Source organism: Octopus bimaculoides, chromosome 1, assembly GCF_001194135.2.
Source record: "Octopus bimaculoides isolate UCB-OBI-ISO-001 chromosome 1, ASM119413v2, whole genome shotgun sequence".
NCBI classification, from domain to species: Eukaryota; Metazoa; Mollusca; class Cephalopoda; order Octopoda; family Octopodidae; genus Octopus; species Octopus bimaculoides.
In genome coordinates this window covers 53,113,929-53,139,692 of record NC_068981.1, presented here as the reverse complement: position 1 = coordinate 53,139,692, position 25,764 = coordinate 53,113,929, and the positions used below count along the sequence as shown (strand labels likewise).

At 34.0% G+C, this 25,764-nt stretch overlaps 1 protein-coding gene and 1 non-coding gene across 6 annotated transcripts in view; both read right to left on the bottom strand.

The window, feature by feature from the left end:
* Positions 1-25,764, bottom strand: part of LOC106870398 (beta-hexosaminidase subunit beta) — a 93,761-nt gene that overhangs the window by 63,609 nt on the left and 4,388 nt on the right. The window lies entirely within an intron of this gene.
* LOC128250048 (U2 spliceosomal RNA) lies at positions 2,901-3,094 on the bottom strand. The gene has a single exon (XR_008266165.1). It is a non-coding gene; the product is annotated as a U2 spliceosomal RNA (small nuclear RNA).

Sequence of the window (25,764 nt, the reverse complement as noted above, 5' to 3'; positions counted from 1 at the left end):
ATATATATGTATATATATATATATATATATGTATATATATATATGTATATATATATGTATATATATATATGTATATATATATATGTATGTATGTATGTATGTATGTATATATATATATATCACCACTACCATTTGTCAATACCAACACCAAATCCATTACAATAAACTGCCTTTACCAACAACACCAGTACCTTAATGGTTTGCAACAACAGCAATAGTAGTATGGAAAAGATAATCAACTCAGTCTAAAATAAAAGACAATGACATGAAATATTGTGGCATCCTCATGCATTTTAAAAGTTGAATGAAATATCTTTGATATTCAGTTGTTGATTGATTTGAGGCTAAACAGCAACCACAAATAGTAAGAACACTATGTCCACTGCTACCACCATTACCATCACCAAAACTAAAATCAATACAACCAATACCACCAACCCACCAACTGGTAACAACAATAAAAGTATCAGTACAATAGCAATGTCTGTAGCTATATGTGTTGTATGTTAACACAATGGTGTGTATATATGAATGTATGTATGCACACAGTGGAGTTCTTATGGTTTAAGACAGAAGTGAAAGGGGTGAAGTGTCCATGCACCTGGCAACATTCAACTAAATGTAATATAGTTCCTCCAATCTCACTTTCAGCTTCTCATTTTCATTCTTACATCCAAATCCAGTCTTTTGCTCTCACAAAATAATTCTTACATGGTGCTAGTCTTTTTACTACATATACTACACATTTGTTGTGGATAGTTGTTGATCAGCACCACTTCTGGGTTTACCTACAATTAAAGATATCTCAAAGAAAAAAAAATGCCACCAAGTGTAACTGAAGGCACAAGAGTGAAGTGGAACCTAAAGGGATTACACTGGATATTAAATGTGATATTTTAAAACCACTGACATGATGTTTTAAGAGGTTTGCCAAAACATTAAAGCTTGTACTATCTAGTAGAAACAATGCATGAAAACAGAAGAAATCAAATCAAATGCTCAAGAGGCCACTTCACTGATTGCTTGAACTTAAATTTTTTCATAGACTTAATGTGATGCTTAAAATGAAATGGAGCTTGAGTGTATGGAGCAAAGATAAGATTTGATGTAATGTGCCGATAAGCACATTTGTCATTTTAAAAAAAAGTTTGTAAAATAATTTGTAGAAGAAGGAAGATTAAACTTCTACTGAAAAGACTTTCTCTGATTAGTAAAGGCTAGTATGAAAGATATAAAAACTGCTTGAATTTGCACAATGTAAATAAATGACTGCTGAAGCAGAGGCTGTTTTCTAAACTTTTTGAAGAAGTTAGAATAACACAAAAACAGTTAGGTCCAGTATATAAACATGGAGAAGATAGATTTTTAGTAAAATTAAAAGTAAGACATTACACTGAACTTGAAACAGAATACTCTGAAAATTTATTATTATGGCCGGGTTCCAACCTGGACCACAGCAACAAAGTTCACCTGCCACATTTCTTGGTCCAACATCACAACCTTGAGGTCCTGGATACATTCCAGGCCAGTTTCTGCAATGAAGCTGTTAATGTAGGTATGACGATATTTTCCTGATGACATAAGATGACGATAATTTTGTCTTCTTATGTCATCATGAAGTGGGTTCCACGAGACTAATTTGGATGCTTCCAGTTCAGGGTGGCAAACACAGTGACCAGACAGTCGTAGCTGTCTTTGCCTGATCTTTTCACTAACTTTTGGCAGGTCTCCATAAAGGCATTCATTTGTCATGTGTTGTTGCCACTTCACATTTAGGGCCATTTATAGCATCCTTGTGTAGCAGCCATCTAGCCAGTTTGATAATTTCTTTGTCAGTGTCTATATTTCACTGCCATATAATAGCACTGATTCAACAGTCGCAATGAACAACTTGATTTTGATTCACTTGGGCAATTTGGAGTTCCAGACCTTCTTTAGTTTGTGACTGGCTGTCCAATGATTGTGCCTTCCTGATCTTGATGTCTGCTTCTGAACTGTTCACCCAATCACCTAAGTACTTGAAGTTTTTAACATTCAGTTTGTAACTGCTCAAAACAAATAGTTCAGCATCATTTGATTGGTTGAAAGACATGTATTCGGTTTTCTTGACATTTAAGTGCAGTCCAATATTTTGAAAATGATGACATTTTTCAACACCAAATGTCTGAAAAAATACATACTTGTGCAGAGTTAATGAACTAGTTAAATGAACAGGGTCATGGAGTGCCATAATTCTACATAGCCTGTAATCTTTTAGATTTAGTTTCTTTTAATCATATCTTGTTATAATTACAGTATTTTTGTATCTATTTGGTATTTATTTGCATGCAAATATATGTGTGCATATGTATAGTTCTGTATTTTGTTTATCTCTTCAAGCCTTTGTGGATAATAAAGGAAAGATTATCGTTATTAAAAGCAGTTAGCTAGCAGAATCTTTAGAGCATTGAAAAAGACATATTGTTGAAAAAAATGTACATGATAAAAATTGCTAATGGCATGTAAATAAAGATGTGACAATAACAGGAAAATAAGAAAATTATATGTATCACTCCCCAAATATTATATACAGGCTTGATTACTTTCAAAAAGCACAATATGTCGTTGTCAATGATTCACTCATTATTCTACATTATGTTATTTTCTTCAATAAATGCTCTATCTAATTTCACAAATGTTGTACACCATCATCATCATTTAATGTCTGTTTTCCATGCTGATATGGGTCGGATAGAGTTGGTAAGGTCAAGGGTCACACCAGGTTCCATTGTCAGTTCTGGCATGGTTTCTATGGTCTATGGCTGGATGCCCTTCCTAATGCCAACCATTCAACAGTGATTGGGTGCTTTTTATGTGGCACCAGCACCAATATTTCTAATGTGACACCAGCACGAGTGCTTTAATTAAGGGCTGGATCCCAGAAGTACTACAATACTAGGCCAACCAGTGGCAAAGGTGGCGCAAGCCTCTAACTCTTCACATCATTCTAAAAATCAGCTTAATATAGATGGCTCCAAATAGGGACTGTATCAGATATTAAGCTGATAAGAACAGATACTACATCTTCATCTTAGCCAAAAAGCTGAGAAGTCGTATAAGTATATATATTCAAAACATGGGTACATGATCTTACAAACAGGTTACATTTATTTTCTAAGCTTCTTACCACACAGTCACTCCTGCACCTATATGCGTGTGTGTGTGTGTGTGTGTGTGTGTGCGTGTGTGTGTGTACAGCGTATTAAATGTATATAGATGACACATAACATCTTATACATATATTGGTTAGATTTACTGATGTGTAATTTATGAACATAACACATTAGTTGAGCAAAGAAGGTAACAGAATGACTCCTGCTCATATTGAATGATTTCGATAAAAATCATATAAAGTAGAACTCACTCAACAATATCAAACCATTAATTGTTACTCACAAAAATAAAAAAATCATATATACAAATACACATAGCATATTCTATGAAGATATATATATTCATTGTTTTACTTGTTTCAGTAATTTGACTGTAGCCTTGCTAGAGCACCACCTTAAAGGGTTTTAGTTGAAGAAATTGCCCCCTGGACTTATCAGTCTCTTTTGCTGAACTACCAAGTTCCGGGTACATAAACGCACCAGCATCAATTGTCAAGTGATGGTGAGGGGGACAACATACACACATATATATACATACACACACACGTGTGTGTATATATATATATATATATATATATATATATACACACACATACACAGCAGGTTTCTTTCAGTTTCCATCTACCAAATCCACTCACAAAGCTTTTGTTGGCCTGAAGCTATAGTAGAAGGCACTTGCCCAAGGTGTAATGTGGTAGGACTGAACCTGGCGCCATGTGGTCAAAAAGTAAACTTCTTACCACATATCCACACCTAAATGCTTATCATTTTATGCATATTTCTACGCTGACATGGCTTGCATGATACAACTAAATCAATGATGATGGACAGTATCCTTCTCCAATATTTCTGATACAGTATGATTTTTACACTGGATTCCATTTCTAATGCCAACCACTTTACAAAGTGTACTGGTTGCTTTATTTTATGGCACCAGCATTAGAGTAATTGCCTTAGCAATTTGTAAGACTAGAGTCTAGAGGGTCCCTCAACTGAAAGAGAAATAGGAGAAAGTGATGATGTTAGGCAAGGTGATGAGAGAGGGAGTTAAGTATGATGAGATGCAGACTTACAGTTGTGATAGGGTGTTAATGGAGGAAATAACAGAGTAGACACTGTTGGAGGAGAAAGTATGAAAGGGACAGGGAAAAGAAGGAAGGGATTAGTGTCCAGATTAGTGAGAGAGAGAGAGAGAGAGAGCTTAGTAAGGGTGATGAGTTGGGTTGTGTAGAAGGGATATAGTGTTATACCACATAACAAGGGCAAGTATGAGCAGAAGGTGAGATGAGAAGGTAACATGAAAGAGAAGAAAAGATGAGAATTCAAGGATTAGTGGAGGAGTGGTAACGGCGGTGGGTGGGGGCCATAGAAGTAGGCTAGAGGAGAGATGCATGTTGAAATGATGGTGTTAGATTAGGACAATGAAAAAAGGAGAGGCAGAGGTGTGGGTGGGGAGAGCAGTGAGTGAATGCAGCAAAAGTAAGGAGGGAAAGAAAATACCTCAGGCAGGCTGTGGAGAAAAGACAGTAAGAGCAGAGTGGAACAGTAGGTAAATGCAGGGAGAACAATGAGCAAAAAAAAAAAAAAAAAAAAAAAAAAGAAGCCTAGATAGAAAAGGGAGGAGGGTACAATAAAGGTGAGTAGAGAGTTGAGGATGAATGCACTGAAATCATCCTAAGGGGCAGGGATGCTAAAGAGAAAAGAGTAAAAGAGAGACAGGGGAGAGCAGTGGGTGAAGGCAACAAGAATATCCCAGCCATCAACACACTCTTCAATCGCATTATCTCTGAAATACTTGCCCAAAAGTGCAAGTTTTCTCCAGTACACCGTGTTATCAATTATCACAGTTACTTGTCATCTCTTTTGTGAGGCTCAGCACCTTCAGATCAGTTTTCGCAGCTTCAGCCTATGTCTTTCTCGGTCTTCCTCTCTCACAGGCACCATCCACTTTGAGCACTCAGCACTTTTTATGCAACTCTTGTAATCCATATGCATCACATACCTATACCAACTACACACACAAACACGAACAGCAATAACAACAACAACACAAAAAAGCAATTCTTAATTGCATACAAATACAAAATACCTATGATAAATAAACAATAACAAGAGCAAAAACTAAAGAAATTAACAGCAATGCAAAAATAATGAAGACTCATCTGTATGTTATTTTTATGTAGACTGGAAATGACAAAGAACTGAACAGAGTTGAAAATGGAGATGGAAATCACAATGAATGCAAATTAGATTTTGAAAGTCACTGTAAATTTACAGTATGTTTAACTTAAATTGTAAAAATGTAAAATTACATTTATTGCAAAAATGTAATTATAAATATCAACATAAGAAATAAAAATGTAAATTTGTTAATGTAAATATTTTTGCGACAATTTAAGAACATTAGAATAAATGTAATACAATGTGATCAAGAAAAATGTATTTCATGCAAAATCTAAATTTTTTCCATTAGGTAGCAATTTAGGGCCTAGAGAGCACAAGTTCTCCTACCCTAATTAAATCAACAAGTAACCTATCTTTCTGGACAGTGTTATCAGAAAGGTTGCATGAGCTGTTCATGATACTGAAAGCAAACCTCCCACCACCACTACAAAAAAAAAAAACAAACAAAGAAAGAAAACATTACTGTTAGGATAATTAGACCTTGATGGTGTTATCATGAGACAAACAGAATCGAATTCTTATTAGATGGTTGGAAAAGATAATTATGAAATCTCTATAAATTTTGATGTTATAAAATAAGAGTATATTTACCCAGAAAGTCACAATGCTATCTTTTTGTACAGCAAAATTAATGATTATTGGTACAATGATTAAAACAATATTTAAAAAAATAACTTGAAAGTATGATACATACATCTATTATGAATCATATCTCATTATAAAATTATATCTTTAATTATATGGCCATGCAGAAATAAATAGGTGGCACAAATTCTCTTGTAATTTTTCACTAAGATTAATTCAAAATCAAACAGTTTCTCTTCATGAGGAAGTTGTTTAACTAGATAGAAAAGAGAGCTGTTCAACTGGTTAGGAAATTATTCATTAATGCACCAGTGGAATAAAAAGGTAGTCACACTGATTCAAAACTGAAGCCTATCTATATTGTAATTCATGTCAAATTCTAATATTCATGTTACAAAAAAATATTTCAGCTGTTTGAATGAACTAGTTGAGGCATCATTCATATAATAACGTGTCTTTATTCTCATATCAATATTGATTAATTCATATAAAATAAAGAGTCTATACCAATGTGATAGCTTAGTGCAAAACAATACACTAGACATTAAGTAAAAATTAATTTTGAATTATTTGGAAATATATTTAGTAGAACAAAAACAATCTTATTGTAGTCAAAAGTTTTTATAATAGTAGAAACAGATGGTTTACATTAAAACCCAGTAGTAAAATAAAACATTTGGTTGAAGAAGTTGCCAACAGCAGTAGCATTTCCTCATCTGGGATGTTTCCATGATTTCTGAAAATCTTGATCTGTTTGTTAGTAGATTTGGTTAGTGTGGAGAAAGAGTTACAAATTTGATCCCAACAATGCTTGGTCTTTAGAGCTCCTGCTTCCATGACATGACTGTCTTAAGGTCTGAAGAGAAATGGCATTGCTGTAATCTGTTATTAGTCCATTTTGATGTTTCTTTCAGTGTTTGAGGAGTAATTTACACGGTTATTGGATTTTAATTCATAGGTACAAATTGAATGCAAAATACAAAATGCCAAAAATGTTGCAAGGCAATTTTGTTCAACCACAAACATGCGCCTACAGTTTCCATACCATAATCTATGTCAAAATTCCATTAACTGCACATTAGGAAGATTCTATCTCTCAGAGGCTGAGAGCCATCCTCACACCATCCAATTGCATTATGTGAGACACTATATAGATATAACAACCAATATTTCAAAGGGAAAAAGAAAATTCCACATTCTATCCAGCTTCATCCAGTTACACTGGACTAAGGAAATGACTTCCCCAACATCTTTGGTGCATCCTTGACATCTAGCCAAATATGGCAGCAGTTACCAAAATATAAGATCATTAAATAAGTAATAAAGTTCAGGTTGATGCATAAACAACAAACATATATCTAAAGTTAAAATATAGTCCTCATTAACTTAGATCCATTTTGAATGCTGTTTATAAAAATGTTCTGTTCGTACCATAGCACTGTCAAAAACTGGTTACTTTGTTTTGCTTGTATCTCATTCCTAATAACATGTTTATTTCCTTAACTATTTTTTTCAGTTAAAAAATAAATACAAATCAAATTTTTTTTTCCTGTAAAATTATAACACAATGCAAGTGAGAGGTGTCAAACATCTCTATCACTGAATTTTTTTTCTTACAATGTGTAAGCTAATACTTTTTTCAGATGTAACATTTAAAAATCTGTTAAATGTCAAATGACTGAAACAGAAATATCAGTGGAAAAGCTAACATTTTATCAGCACAGGCCAATAATTTCATGGATTTCTTTTGTATAAGTTAATCAGAGGAAGAGGGGGAGTACATATGACCTTTGCATAACCTCCCAGACTAGTGAGAATGATGTAGTTGAATGTTCAGTTTGAACATCTGCAGGTCAACATCTACAAGAAAGATGTGGGCAGGAAGGTAAATCCAGATAGATGCTCAGGAGGAGGATTAGGCAAAGTATTTAGTTGTTGCTGGTGGTGGTGGTGGTGGTAATTTAGAAGGTGAAACACAATGGGAGTGTGTTAAGACAAGAACTGGCAAGTGTGTGAAGCAGGCCAGATAGATAATGGAAGCAGGGGTCTAGTTCAGAGGCCATTGTAGTCATGGTGGGAGAGACAAACAGAATAACAGATAGCAAAAGGATTCCTTGTCTATGCAAGAGATAAAGTATACTTTGAAAGGTGATATTATATCTGAGAGAGAGATGGATGAGCAGTGAATGTAAAACCTTATTGCAAGCTAGTGTAGAACATATACCATTTCGCTTCAAGAAACTGATTTGAGCACTGACCACTTGGAGAAGCAATAACATGAACTGCATGCCTACTACTTCGATTTATCAACCCCAACATGATGAATAGGAGGAAAATCAATCCTGGTAGGATTTCAACTAAGTGACGAAACTAAATACTGTTTGGCTTCTGCCATTTCTCTCCCCCCTTGTCGTCGTCACTGTCGTTGTCGTCACCGTCGCCGTCGTCGTCGTCATCATCATCATCATCAACAATATTAAAATCTGACCCTATAACATGTTTATACAATATGTACATTAATGGCAACAGTCTAGATATTTTTCCTAAATATGCACTATTATGTTTAAAAGATAATACAAAATAATTAGCTGAATTGACATAACTTATCTCAAATATTTCCCATAGGAAAGAATTCTATGTATCAATCAAACAAATGTATAGAAATGTGGACATTTAAATAAATAACAATATGGATACCAGTTTAAACTTGTATTTTAAACATTTCCAAGAACTTTTTGAACATTGATTTTCAAGAGGAAAATACAACTAAATTTTAGAAACACAATTCTAAGAAAAGATAGCTCTGATTCAACATCCCAAGCAACTATTTTTCAGTTCAAACTCAACATAAATTTTTCAAGTCGGGTTAGTTATCTACAAATTTAACCCATTTTGTTGCATAAAATGAAAACATTAAGCTTCTACCAGTGTTACCCCACCAGTTTATCTTGCTTCTGAAACTATCAGTTTTGTAGTAATTCCATTCCTATGATCCTGCATCCATTTTTCCAAGGTTCCATCAAAATGTGTGCATTTCTTCAGTATTTTATGGAGATTTTTCTTTCCTTTATTAAACTTCATTTATTCCACTAGCAGGCCATCTTTGCAAACTGTGGCCCAAGCTGATTACCTCAAGCTCTACTTCTGTGTTTTTAACATACCATATTTCTAGTTAAAATGCAAAAACATAAGCATGTAATTTTCATACACTTGCCAAAAGAAATAATTTTACAGCAATAAAAACCACAACTGACTTACCTAAAATGATGTGACTAGTGCTAAAGTATTATTAATAGTGAACAGCTATGACATTTTTCAACTTTCATCAACAATATTTTTGTTACAATATTTTTGTTAAAATACACTATGTTTTGATTGATTTGGAAAATAATGAAGAGTTTTGAGAGATAACTATGTCATTGTTAAGTTGGCGTTTGGAACATAGACCAACCTGAAATTTTTTGTGGAATATTTTTATTTAAGCAAGAAATTTATATCATAAAACCAGAGGCATCAGATGGTTTGGTATCAAAAGGGTTACACGAAATAGTAGTAACAAATGAAAATACTTATTACTGATAAATAATGAAATTATGTTTTCTGTGTAAGAAGCAGCTTTTGAATAAAACCTAAATTAATCTCTATCTTTAACCCAGCACTTTTGTTTTAAAAGACATATAGAGATTTATCAGTGTAATTTTAGGAATAAAACACATTGTAGAAGGTATTATTTATACAACAAAACCAACATTAATAACTTTTCATACATTCATGTTTTTCTAGTTTTTCATTACAGTCCCTTAATAAAATGTTTCTCGTCTCGTAGAAATGTCCACAAGCATTTACTCCCAGTTGCCAGCTACACTTGGCAACTCTATAAACAGCCACACACCATATGCACTTCGATAGTTAAGCCCTGTAATTCATGCACAATTATAAAATATCCATACATATCTTATTTGTCCAAGAACCACTATTCAATAAAAAAAGTCCAAACTAGTCACCACCTATCAGCATTAAACACTCAAGAGTGACCTCAATTACTAACTGACTAGACCTAGGCAGGTAAGCTACAATTTAGCCTCATCCATATACCATAACACACGACAGACACACACTACGACAACATACTACTGATGCATACCACTCTACTCTTAGATACTTATTACACATAAGCTGATTAACTTGTGTTTCCCCCACCCCTAACAAACAAAAACATCCATACACCCATCTATTGACACAATGATACAGGCATACATATATGTGTGTATGAGTGTCTGTGTTTGTCCTTCCCCCCACCACTTGATAACTGGTGCTGGTATGTTTATGTCCCCATAACTTAGCAGTGCAGCAAAAGCAACCAATAGAATAAATACCGGGCTTTAAAAAAATAAGTACTGGAGTCAATTCATTCGACTAAAAATTTCTCCAAGGTGGTGCCCCAGCATGGCCACAGTCTAATGACTGAAACAAGCAAAAGATAAAAGATATAAAGCAAATTTACTTATAATGGATTCAAATGGTCATTGAATAATTATTTGAACGTTTCCTCTTGAATGTAAACTAACTAGAAAGAAGAAAAAAAAGAGAGAAACAAAATTTGTTTTGGATTGCACTAAGCTGAAAATATCAATTAATCAGTACATTATGTGAACAAATTCTGAGCAGTATAAACAAATGGTACAAAAAGTGGCGATAGCCAACTAAATATTATGTGTCAGAAAAGATACTAAACTAATTTCTCATACAAAAATGCAATAAAATAGTTTTGTTCATAATTACACAAATTTGTTTGTGTTGTCTTCTATATGTAAATATCTCTAATCTAAATTTACTTCTTAGTAACCAGTTTCTTGGGCAATCTCTTTCTTTACATTAGCCAACTAGTTCTTAATTTATTAACAAAATTATCCTTGATTCAATGAAAGAAAACATTTACTCCTGAGAACCAAATGCTGCATGACAACTTTACTTCTATGATAATAAGTAAAAAGTTTAGCAACTTTTCTCAGACTGGTTTACAAACATTACTTCCTAAACATTTTCATGTCTGCTTTGCAAATTATCATTGTCCGAGTCAGTATTACCTATTGTCTATGTGGATCAGAGGCTCTCATTTCAGCTGTGTACATTCCAGATTTGGCATGGGTACTATTATGGCTGTTTCCTAACACCACTTCTTTTACACTGTGTTATATGCAATTTATGACAGGCACTTGTTATGTCACTGATAAAAGGTTGTTATGTCCTCTTTACATTGCTATTTCATTGTTTGTCAATCACTTTGCACCATGTATTGGGTGCATTTTATCATGGGGTTAACACTAGAGAGGTTGCCTTGTTTCCTGCAAGACAAATGGGTCATCTCTGTCAATGATGACTGTATTTTTCAAGACAGACATGATCAAGAGAGTGATGAAAGAGTATGAATATGTGTGAGACAGAGTAGCAAGATGGGGCATTAAAAGAAATGGATAACAAGAGAGAGAGAGAGAGAGAGAGAGAGATGGATAATAGCAAGGTTGATATATGGTAGGTGAGAGTGGCAAGAGAGTAAGTGATAGATAGTAATAGAGGTGGTCTCTGGTGGGTGACATCTAAACAAGAGAGGCAAAATTTCATATTTGGGAGGTCTTTCAGCATGCAATCAAGCAATATGTATAGCACTTACTAAAACATGCCTATGTGCAGTCATAGATGATACAGCGATGTGTTTCATACAGTCAGAAAAGAAAGAAATCATGGTGGAGTTGTCATGTACATCTGTGAAGATGTCACACATTAATTCTATTGTCATATTCAAACTTTGTCTATGATACACTCATAGTGCATGTAAAGCAACTTGATGTGATAATATGTACATCATATTGTCTATACGATGCTGCAAATCACTCTTGTAAACTTGAGGAAAGCTTTAGAATGATAAAAGAAGTACTAACAAAGTTAGATCAACAAATTAATGTACTTCTGTTGGACAATTTCAACTTTTCTGACATCAAATGGCCTGAAGCAACATAATCTCAAGAATGTCATACAAAGAATAAAATTAAGCAGAATTTCAACTTGATCTCACTAAAATGATGTTCATGGAACAAATAATAGTGTTCCCAATCTGGAGCAAAAACATCTTGAATCTGTTTCACCAATAATGTGGAATATATCTACAATATGAAGGTGCAGTCAATGATTTTCTGAGACCATAACATAAGTAACTAACAATGTATGTACAAAGCTAATCAAATATGTATATCTCACAGGAAGCACCTAAAGCCTACCCTACCTACACTTCCACAAAGCTGACTGGAAATTGGTTCCAGAAAAAGACCCTACAACAAAACTGGCTCAAAAGTCTCTCAATATAAGAGAATGACATGAAACTTAAAGAACTTGTGTCAATAATGCAAGCCATATGCATAAAATTTCTCCCAAAGTGCCAATACACAAAAGCATGATTCTTCTAGACAAGAGAGTTCTCACGAGACAAAAAGTAAAGTGACATGGACGTGCTATTATAAGAGGCTTCTAAATGTGGAAAATGCACGAGATAAAGAGGCACTAATTCGTGTTGACCCTACAGAAGGACTAATAGTTCATATTAAAAGCAGTGTGATAGATAAAACAATCAAGGACATGAAAAATGATGCTGTTCTTGAGATGGCCCATCCAACCAATGCAAATATGGTAGAAACAGGCACAGAAAATGATGATCGTGATCATGATTCATTTCTAATCATTATCAGAAGCAATTTTACCTCATTTCCTAGTTATGTTTGAGAATTAAGTATTCTAATATACCTTACAACTCAAAATCAGAAATCAATTTTTACGTGCTGGTAGCACATTGAGCATGGTCAATACTAGTACCACCTGACTGTCCCCCATGCTGGTGGCATGTAAAAAGCACCCACTACACTCTCAGGGTGGTTGGCGTTAGGAAGGGCATCCAGCTGTAGAAACCTTGCCAGATCAGATTGGAGCCTGATGCAGCCTCCTGGCTTGCCAGTCCTCAGTCAAACCATCCAACCCATGCCAGTATGGAAAGCGGACGTTAAACGATGATGATGATGATGATGATGAATTCTAGAACTAAATTGCATTCATGGAATAGAATACAATTGCAGTTTCTGCACTACAAAAGTCTATGAAATTATCTTTACTAAGATTACCAACTTTAATAAGCACTAGGATATAGCTTTGTACATTTCTCCTCGTTTCTTTTTATAAGACATACGTGCTTGTTTTTTTATGGTTTCATTTTACTGTTATGTTTTACCAGCTTAATACACAGTGTAGCCTTATACATTTATAGGTTTCTCTGTGATCTGAGAACAAATATTTTTTCCACATTTTATTAGATTTGTTAAATTAGCTTTATTATTTGTTAAACTAAATGAATCTGTATAGTACTACTCTTCATATATATAGCCTTGGGTACCTATTTACTCAAATATTTAATATTTCTGATATTCTCTGTTTTTACTTCATAGTCCTACCAAATTTCCACACTGACACTCATATATTGTTTATTAACAATTGTATTTATATCTTACCCTGCATTTTATTCTTGACTTACAAATCACTTATCTTTCTAATCCAATACTTTTTTCCACAACCTTTCGGCATATATATTTACATAAAGCATTTTTTTCCTACTTTAGTTCTGATATATTAATCCAGGGCTCCTATTTAGACCTTCATTTACTCTATACACTTCCGTCTATATTCTGTTGCTACATTCCATGATAATCCCTTTTGAGTGCCTACATGTTTTGAATTATGCATTTCAATGCATACTTTCCTCTATTCCATTTCATATACATACATATATATATATATAAACAATATATGAGTATATGCATATATATGTACAGGTATGTACATACCTTCATCTACATGTACATATAGATACATAACTGGGTACATGACGTGGTATATATTGTGAGGTATATTTGTCACCTAAATGTGGCTAACCCTTAAGGGTTGATGCTACTGTAGCTTGTAGCCCCAGGAAGACATCTCCTCCAGCTGGCTTTATAGAAAATATCAAAAGTTACAGAGCTTATAACATTATCCTTAAAGAACCACAAAGATGTACCCCTGTGCAAAATTTCAGATATATAGGTACAAAAAAGTGGAAAGTGTTCTACATACATATATTCATTCATGTAGACACATGTAGTTAGATTGATATTTTTTGATGAATTCCTTGAAAAAATGTTGATCTGCAATTTGTCCAAGAATATTGATTCATTAGGAATTGTTGCGTTCAAGTTCAAGTTGAGCCACATGAAAATGAATAAGTAAAGAAACAAATGTTTAACATAAAATTTTTTTTTTGACCCCCTCCCCATCTGCACCCCATAAAAAAAATACTGTGATAATTGTCTGTAATTACTGCAAATAAATAATTTTTCTAATCAGTAAGTTTTTCCAATATCTATTGTTTTTTTTGGGTACATATATTCTTAGTTCTTTTAAGAGTACAAAAAGTATTAGGAAACAATTTAGTTTTATCTGAAAGATTTAAGGATGAATGTGAAGTATCTACTTCTGTGATTGTTGATTCCAAGTGACCATCGATTTGTAACAGGCATCATCTGAAAAACAATTCTCTGTGTGTAACACAAATGTGGCCATCCAATGTTTAAAGCTGGTGAACTGATTTTGACCTGACACATTCTTGGAAAGTGGGATGCACAGCATAGACTCCTCCTCCTCCTCATCTTCATCATCATTATCATTATTATTTAATGATTGCTTTCCATGCTGGCATGGGATAGACTACTTGACTGGAACTTATAAGCCAGAGAGCTGCACCAGGTTCTAGTCTGAATTTGGCTTGGTTTCTATGGCTGAATGCCTTTCCTAATACCAACCACTCCAAGAGTGTAATGGGTGCCTTTTATATGTCATTGGCATTGGTGCATTTATGTGTCACCAGCACTGAAGCTGTTACATGTCACCAGCACCAGCCACAACTTCACTTTCATTTGGCTTGACAAATCTTCTCAAGCACAGCAAATCACCAAAGGTTATGATCACTTATTGCCTCCATGACACCCCACATTCGAAGATCATGCTTCACCACCTGGGTCTACCTCTTCCACAGGTTCCCTCCACAATTAGAGATCAGCACTTCTTTACGCAGCTGTCCTCATCCATGGACATCACATGACCATACCAGCATAGACATCTCTCTTGCACACCACATCTGATGCCACTTTATGCCCAATTTTTCTCTCAAGATTCTAACACTCAGTTGTACATGTACACTGACACTGTACATCCAGTGGAGCATACTAGATTAATTTCTTTCAAGCCTTTGCTTGTCCTCTGCCATTGCAGCCTATGTTTCACTGCCATGTAGCATAGCTATTTGCACACAGGCATCATACAATCTGTCTTTCAATCAGAGGGAGAAGCCTTTGTTGCCAACAAAGGTAAAAGCTCTCTGAACTTTGCCCAACCTACTCTTATTCTAGTAGCTATGCTCTCAGAACATCTAAAGTATAAATAAATGTTATGTACTGGCAGCCTACAACAAAAGCACCAATTTTTACTCTTTTTCTTTTGTTCTGTGTGTAATATGAAGGAATTAAGTAATATAGCAGCCTAAACAGTCTTTGAGCAAATATATCATCTTTGCAAAATATAAAATATACTAAACCCAGTGTTGCCTGGGTTTATAGAAAATATCAAAAGAAGTTGCATAGCCCCTCTCTGCCTGTAATTATGTCATGTAGTGAGTGCATATGTCACACGTATACATATGAACTTGATCATTTATGCAAGAGCATGTATATTTATGTGTATATGTATGAGGAAGTATGTGTCTTTGTATATATTTGTGAGTGGGTATGTACATTTGGGCATGCATATATGTATCGTGTATCTGAAAGAAAAAATACAGATGTATGTACCTAGCACAAACATTGTGTGTGTGTGATTGTCTGTCCCTCTTTCTGACATCAACAATAATTCGTCCAACCTTGATTCATATGCATACACACTCACGAACCAGCAACCACAAATAGATATGTACATATGCATATGTGTTAGTGAATATATTATGCTTGTGTATATGCATATGTATTTATATGTTTGTGTATATGCATGCATGCATGTATGCATGTATGTGTATTGCTTCTATGTATAAGTATGCATGTGTGACAGTAAACATGAAAGAAAATATATGTCATTTATGTATATGTCAACTTTGTGGTTAATTGGTTGATACATGTACATACGTATTTACACACATACATATGTATGTATGTATGCATGCATGTCAACACTAGAGTCTTTCCTGCAGATCAGCAAATTTAGAAACATGTCTTTATCAAGGAGAAATGTTCAACAAAAAATATATATCATAGTGCAAGCCTAGCAAAACAGTTTTAAAATGGTCAAGGAGGGGTAGACTTAGGATGTATAATATATGTACATTGCATCTCTTGCTCTTTGTATTCCTGCTAAGTTTCCATCTATTGGCCTCTGCCTCACCCTCTCATTTATCATTCATTCTGTCTCCTATCTGCTGCATCATGCTGCCTGTGTAATGAGGAATACCATTTAATCTGTTCATATTTAATCTCACCACAAAGATCCATTACTATTCAGTACCTCTTCAACCTTCACCTCTCAATCAAACTACCTCTCTTTTGTTATACATGTATAACAAGGGATGGCACTAAATCTGTCTATATCCAGTACTCCCTAATGTCATTCTTCATTACCATAAACTATTCCTCTCTATCCACATCACTCTATGCCAATGACAACTACCATTGCCACTTGACATTGTCCATCTTTAATGTTGTCCATCACCCGCTCTCTGCCACTCATCTCCATATTTTATCATGTTGCTCATGATGTTTCTTATTCACTCTCTTTAAGAAGAACCAACATGTGCTTAGTACTGTCTCTCTTCTATTACATTTTCACTTATCACTGTGTTTCTCCCATCATACCACACCCTCCCCTTTCACTCCTTTCGTCATCACTCTCCTTGGTCATGCTTGCCTTGAAAGAGAAGGGATATTGTGAAAATATTACATTATGTTGATATATACATCACAACACCACAATTTTCCATGTAGGCCAGTAAATTTAGAAAAATTTCTTCAATCTCCTTCTGCTGTCCCCACTTCACTCTGTGTGTGACTATCTGTTCCTCTTTATGACAACAGCAATAATTCATCCAAACCTGAATCATACACATACACACTCACAAACAAACAATCACAGATATATTATAGATATGTCTGTAGAGATATATGTTAATGATTATGTGTGTGTGTGTATATATATAATAAAATGTAACAACAAAAGAATGAGACCTCAATATTAGAGAAATAGAGGAGTGTTTACATACGTTATAATTTAGAACAAACAGTAAAAGGTTGTCATTATAGTACTCAGAGTTTCAAATGTCAGAGCAAAGAGCTACGCCATTTTTTTAATTTTGGAATTTATTGCATTTTAAAATTTTGGAATCTTTTTTTTTTTGAGAATTCTAATTTTGAATCATTTTGGAATCTATTTTGTTTCTTTTTCTAGTTAATTTTAGTTAATTTCTGTTTATTTTCAGATCATTAAAATGGAATGTCAAGTTAAGAAAAACAAGCATTTTCGACACCTTTTTGCTTTTAATCAAGGTTCTAAGGCTACAAAAGCCACTCGCGACATTTGTGCTGTGTATGGAGAGGGTCCATAGCTGAAAGAACCACTCATCATTGGTATGCCAAATTCAAAAATGGAAATTTTGACCTCAAAGATGCACCTCATTCTGGCCATCCAGTTGAGTTCAATGAAGAGTGATTAAACCAACTTTTGCACGAAAATTCTCGTCAAACAACAATGGAACTGGCTGAGAAAATGGAATGCTCCCACACTGCTATAGAGAAGCATCTTCACTCAATGGGAAAGGTTCAGGAGTATGGAGCATGGGTTCTGCATGCTTTAAATGACAACAACTAAAATCAACGAGCCACAATCTCCACTGGTTTGCTTGCTCGTCACCGCTCAACTCATGGATGCAAGCAACAATTTCTTTACCGAAAAGTTACTGGCGACGAAAAATGGTGCCTATACATCAATATGAAGCAGTATTAGGAATGGTTTAGCCCCGGTAAACAAGCGACACCGCACATGAAATAAGATCTTCATCCACATAAAACGATGTGGTGCATATGGTGAGACTGGGAAGAAATTATCCATTATGAATTGCTTGAACGGAACCAAACAGTCAACGCAGAACTCTATGTTCAACAGATAGAATGACTCAACAGGGCTATTCAAGAGAAAAACCTAATCAGCAGCATGGAGTTCTTCTGCTGCATGACAATGCCCACCTTCATATTGCCAATATGACCAAGGAAGCCATTCAAACGCATGGTTGGGAAGTGCTGCTACACCCGCCGTACTCTCCTGATTTGGCACCAACGGATTTCCATCTCTTTCGATCTCTTTCAAATGCTATGCGCGGAGTTTCGTTTAATACTGATGCAGAATTGAGAGCTTGGTTGGATCAATTTTTCAAGTCGAAATCAGGTGATTTCTACCAACAAGGTATTGAAAATCTTGTTGAACGTTGGGAAGAAGTTGTAAACAACAAGGGTGAATACATTATTGATTAATTAGTTGTTATTTTTTATTAAACCCTTTATAAAATTTAAATTTAAAAAAATGGCGGGAACTTAGTTGCCAACCTAATAGTTGCAAAAAGCACTTCTTAATCACATGACCATTTCTGTGTGTGTATACAAGGATGTGTCATAAATTATATGCAACCATTTCTGTAATTTAAAACATACACTAGGGTTGAACAATTACATCAGTTTTCGCTATAGTCTCCTTGATTTTCAACACACTTCTTCCAGTAGTCCACAAGCTTGCTTTGGATTTTGGCTCAAAGTCATGGACCCAAGTTTCATCTCCTGTGACTATTCTCTCCAAAAAATCTTCACCTTCACCATGGTAGTGACTAAGCTTTGACAGATTGCCACATGACTGCACTTATGTGCTTCAGTAACTCTCTTGGCACCCATCTCACACAGACTTTGCAGAAGCAAAGCTTGTCATGGATCACTGATCTCTGTTCTTCCTTGGTGCACACTGCCAATGGAGTGGCCATTTTTATTCTGTAACACAAGAAAGAAAACTGGAGTGATCAAGGTCAAACCTTGGTTATGTAACCACAAGAGAATCACTTTTTAGCATGCAAGTGCTAAAGGCAGGGCGGCCAACCTACAGAAAGTCATACATAATAATATCTGATCAAACGGTTCAAGCCAAACAACCTTAACGACAAAGCAACAAATAAAACAATAATTTCAGATCAGTGACAAAAGGGATCAAATCAAGTGCAAAAGTTTTGAAACATTCTTCATATACACACACACACACATGCATGTATGCATGTATGTATGTATTACGTACGTACATATATTATTCTTATACAAGAATGTTGCTGACATTTACTATTTACTTTACTCTAGATTTACATGTTTTTAATGTCTTCTTGTTTACTTCATCACTGTTCATAGCTTTTAGGAAAATAGGCTTGCTTGTATGAACTCAGGGAGGAGTTCAATAAATCAATCATTTGTTCCCTGCATTATCAACAGTGAAGGTGGCAAACTGTTTGTGCACCATGGTTTTGAAAGCTAGAGTTCCATCCACTGAGGTAGCTGCAATTGTATCTTCCAGAAGTTTGTCCCATCTATTAATAGCCAAATGCAGAAAGCTCTCATTCAATACGTGAATCATGGCATCAGGCATTCACAGATATGACAGCACTAGTCTTTGTATAACATCTTTTATAGAACATTTGAGTTGAAAGAGTGTTTCAACAAACCAATGACTGGTCCATTACTCCATCAACGGTAAAAGTAACTGAAAATATCTGCTCTCAGATTTTGAAAGTATGCTCTACCAGTTAAAGGTTATTTCTACAGAGGTATAGAAATACTTCTATAAGTTTGATTCATACGTTGATAAACACGTGCTGAAAGCTCCTGTGCAATGTGTGGGTTTTGGTATCAAGCACTGCCATAGCAGCATAGCTCTGAATTCCAGTAGACTGCAGTTTCCATGCATTTTATACAGTACTATTCTTACAGCAAACCTGTCTCTTGTGCTGTAAGATTTTGCTAGCATCTACTCCATCAAATATGATGATGCTGGGAGTATTATTTTGGACTGAGTTGAGTTGGCTGAATATGCTATGCAAAGCATTCATCTAGAATAGACAGATGTATTGCATGAAAAATTGAACCTTCCATAATCAGTTTATTTGCACCATTCCTCTATGCTGCCCAGTTATATACAGTGGAGATGCTCCACTGATACCATTCCACAGCATATGGTTAAAACAAAATATCTCAAGCTACTTTTTCTTAAAATGGCTTGTTTTCCAAAAAGAAAGAGTGTGAGTTAAGCTCTTGGCTTAAAAAAAAATAATAAATACACGTTATTTCCAAATACATTCACTGGTTGCATCCAACAGATCTTGTCTGCTTTAGAAAAAAAATGTTCCTAACGGAACTGTTTAAATTTCTGCAATAAGAATTTCATTGATTCTAATATTTGTAAATCTATGTTAAATTATTTGATATTTGCAATAGTAGATTTTTAGATACAAGTGTTTCTTCTATGTTCCATTTATAAATTGTCAAACAAGAAAAGTTTTTCATGCTGACCCTTAGAAATAGATTCTTTGATGCAACACTATTAACCTTGAATGAGCTGGTATTTTGTGCCTCTGGGTCAGACATTCTAGTTACATTTATATGTATAGCCAACAAATACCATACCTGTTATTGATCAGTAGTTGTAGGAAAACCTCACATTAATAAAGACACTTGCTCTAACAGTTTGCTAATATCTGAAAGCATTAATAAACTGATAAACTCACTTCTCAAGATTCATTTCGCATATAAATGGATATACTTTAGTAACTGACATTTGATTGAGTTCTGTCACATGATCTGTGTGTAACGAGTTCTTGTTTCTTACAAATGTATTTCAAGTGTGTTGTAAATTTAATTAACATTTAAATTTCCAACAAAATAAATGTAAATCTGTTAAATTATGCAACAGAGGACAGACTCTCCTACCAAAGCTAAAATATCAACATATTAATAAATACCAGATCTAAAATAATTTTATAGTGAACCTGAATCTTTTGCACACTACTATATAAAATTATGAAAAAGATTTAGGCAGGACATAAAATTACTTCAAATTTGCTGTTTATTTAAACATATATGCTAGTGGTTATATGGATAGATAATACCTAAGAACAGACAGAACTAAAATTTATTGTACATTGTTCATTTAAATTCTGCTTCTTATTGTGTTCAAATGCATGTTAAAACCACAGTAACATTTTCATTAAAAACTTTATTAAATAACTCTACTGGTGACAGGTTTTCAACAGGCTTTTCAGATGGTAAGAATGACAAGGAAATGTTTGCGATAAGAGCATAGAAAATACTGCAAGGGACATTGTTAAAAACACTAGTCTTTCAATTTTTTCACCTGTACATATTGGAGACAGATAGATAGATAGATAGCTATGTACATGTATACAGACACAATATGGGCTTCTGCACAGTTTCAGTCTATCAAATTCCATTCAAATAGTATTAGTCAATCCCAAATTATGACAGAACACATAAAGCAAAGGTACCACATATCAAGGTTGAATGCAGAATGTAACAAAGGAAACTTCTTAACTATACAGCCAAAGCTGTTACTAGAACAAAATTCTGTTTAATGTAAAATTGTCAACATTATCTCAAAACTTAAGAACATTCTACAATGGACTAAAGATCAGCTCTAATTCTCTAAATTAGTGAAACATGAATCTATTACGATATAATTAGAAACATATTTAAATTTACAAAATACTTAAGCATATATAGATACCAATTTGATCACATTCAGCTAATCATAATAGAAACATCTCCCTCAAACTGAAATCTTTAGAATTATTGCACAATTATTATAAGCCCACTTTATTACTATAAAAAATTTGTGTAACTGTATGCATATAGCTTGCTTCCTAATTTTGTTGATACTCCAAAAGTATCCATCAACAGGTAACCAGATCCATATATTTACAATTTAATCTCGTGGGAAGCAACATTTTAAGGAAAACTAAGCTCAGAATTGCAAGCTGTGTTGCTGCTGTCTATGGTAGTGACTTAAGTCCTACTCTGCAGAATGCCTTATAGTTAAATGAAGAGAAGAATTTGAGAGTTATGTCTTTCTCAATAACTACATGATTCTGTAACAAGTTACTAACAAGTTACTACCTAATAACCTATCAAATTAGTTATGTTTTTGTACAAACACACAAATTCAAACAAAACTGTGTAAGAATGAAAATATTTTCTGTGTTTCTCTAATTCTAAGATATAGAAGCGGGCAATGAAATATCTTCATAGTTTCAGAATAATAAATTTCTTTAGAAATTATCCTTGATGGTAGCCTAGTATGATACAAAAAGTTGGCTGAAACAATACAAGAATATCTGTCAACAATAACATATAAATTTAAGGCAGTAGATTGACAGAAACAGATGACTTGCTGAACAAAAAGTCTTTTGTTGTTTCATTCAAAACCTACCTGAGTTAACTTTGCCTTTCATACTTTTACGGTTGATAAAATAAGTACCAGTCAAATATTGGATCTGATATGATATCAGAAATCAATAATGATATATATGTCTTAAATATTCTAGGGCTCAAAATGACTAAGTAATGCTGGGTAGAACCTTTTACTTCACATCATATCAATTCACCCAGCTGACAGGAATAGATACTAGATCAATCTAGTTCAACTTCATACTAGAGTCCCAAGTCAGCACCATCTGCTCTGCTTATTAGATTACAGGATTCTGTAATCTAATGATTATGATAAGGGGCTTAGTGTACGTGTTTCTGGTATAACAGTTTATTCACAGGACATCAGTCATCAGGTGGATAACTCTTTCAGCTAGAAGGAATCATAGTTCAGATATTTTCTTGAATTATCAAAAAGTCTTTGAACAGTTTGAATATATTTTCAATGTTTATTTTCAGCAAGATGATGCAAGTATAATAAACTAATACATTTTGACAATTGACACAACACAATTTGTGTGTCAGTGTTTTAATTCATCACTAAAATGTCAATCTTAACTTTTGCTACTCTACAATTCAAAATTATTTTATAAATTCTGTGACATTTAACTCCCCAAACTAATTCTATGAAGTGAGTGTTCTGTTGTCATAGGTTACAGTCAATATTTTATTTGTAATTCTGCCAAGGTCAACTTAGCCTTTCATCCTTTCAGAGTCGATAAAATAAGTACCAGTTGATCATTGGGATCAAAATTGCTGGCCTTGTGCAAAAATTTGAAACCAATATTTTATTAGTAATTTCATGTTCCAACTCACAAACACTACTTTAATGTTTCAGCAACATACTAAAGGAGATCCTATCTTCATAATTTGAAGCTATTATATGAACAGGCAAAATGATGAAAAGTATGATCAAAACAAATAGCTAATTATACATATAGTTTTATTTAATCTAAACTTATTTTACATTATAATTAAATAGTATCCCAAGTGGTACAGTTTTCATGTTTATATTCCAAAGCAATCAATTAAGTATTAAAAAAGATTGTTTGTCATCAGCATACTAATTTATGTGAAGTTTAGTCAAATAGTCACAAACTTTGAAATAACTGTTTGGTGTGCCTGTTTTGATGCTATTGTTATATTTTGCTAGTGTAATGAAATTTTGCAACATCTGGAAGAAATGGCTATAAAGAGAACTTATAAAAAAAAAACTTTAGTTAAATGACATGTGCTAACACATGTCAAACAAAAGAAAAGATATCAATGAATGGGCTATGAATCAAGACTAGCAACACATCTGCAGAGGATTCCTATGTTTTCTTTTATCTTTTATACAATCTAGTTCTGAAAGCTCAAATATAGATAGTCATTCTCATGGATTCAATTAATTAAAATTAATGATATAAATTAGCACAAATGAGTTGTAATGCAAAGTGGCCTTCTGTAGTGCATTGGACAAGAGTGAGCAGGACCTTAATGTAGTGTAAACAATAATTATAAAGCAGAATAAAAAAAATTGTAAGGATAATTCTTTATCATCAATGGTTCAACGCCCACATTTCCATGCTACCACATATTGAAAGGGTCTGCAGAATGGCAAACTGCCATTTGTCATAATTTTGCATTCTCTCAGCTATGAAGTACAATATTCTCAGATTTTACTTCACAATTCCTCCTGAGTTTTCTGCCAGAAGAATCTTCTACTAAGCAAACTTTTACACCCAGCACTCATTATCCAATTGTATCAAATATCCATCCTAATGTAATCATTTCTGAGTTACAAACAGGACTCTAGTACATGACTTGACCTGCTCTCAGAATCCATGTAACTATACCAGGAGCAGAGAACCATTTCAGTTTGAGGCTATCATTGAAGTGAATATACTAAAATATGGCAGCATTAAAGACTATGTTATTAAATACATGGAAAAAATGTAATTTATCATCATCATCATTTAATGTCTGTTTCCCATGCTGGCATGGGTTGGACAGTTTGAAAGGAGCTGGCCAACTGGGGAGGTGTCCAGGCTCTGATTGTCTGTTTTGACATGGTTTCTAGGGCTGGATGTCCTTCCTGATGCCAACCACTTTACAGAATGTGTTGGGTGCTTTTTATGTACCACTGGCACAAATATTGAAGTAAGACATAAATATGTAAACTATTCTTTCATGACTTTAAGAAAATTGTGGTACTGATTTCAGTGTGTGTATGTGTATGTGTGTGTGTGAAACCACTGCTTGGTTGAAAGATTGTAATTTTGTAATTTAATTGGGTTTTGTTCTTTTTGTCACACATTGTACAATCATTCACTTTTTGATGTTCTTGCAAATTTTCACTGCCTTAGGTATCATGACCATCTGTTGTATCTCTATAAAAAATAGAGCTACATTCTTTCTCCAAAAATCCAAGTTCAGCATTGGGCACTAGATTTGTAAACTTCTCATCTGATTTTATTTATGATTTTGCAAATTCATATAGCTACAGGTTTGAAAAATTACCCCTTCTATGATTAATACTACCATGTCATTACTTTCAAATATGTAACCAGAATGAACCAGATGCAGGCCTTTCTGAATTTTTGTATGACATGTGTAATGCCATGATTATATAACTTATATTAAAAATAATGGTGAACTAATGTATAGATTCCCTGTAGTTCAAACAGTGTTTGCTAAATTTATCATGAGCAATAGTTTTCGAGGCCCACTACAAAAAGATTGCCAGTACCAAGTTTACACATTTAAAGAATTTCTTCTACTGACTTAACAACTATCAAGAAAATAAAACTAGAAAACAAAAACTGAATATTTCACGAAAATAATATGAAATATTTAATTATTTTAATATTAGTCTAACAACTTTTCACATATGAAGGTACGTAAAGTTCTGAAGTACCTTATCTATTTAGGAGAGATCTGTAGAATCATTCTGCATTGGCCTTGAAAAGAAAACAATAGCCAAGTGAGAAACGACAGACACAAGTTTATCCTAAACAAATCTAGCTTTATTTAGCAAAATTTTTCGTACACTGTCTTGTTTTTCACTTTATCTATTTCACTGAGAATTTGAAATGAAATATGTTACCCATAGACAAAAAAATGTTATGGATCATGGTTTGAGGGTGGGGGAGAATCTTTACACTGATCATAACTGAGAAAGTTACAGTTCTATATTTAAGAGATGAGGAATTATTTACATTATTTACATT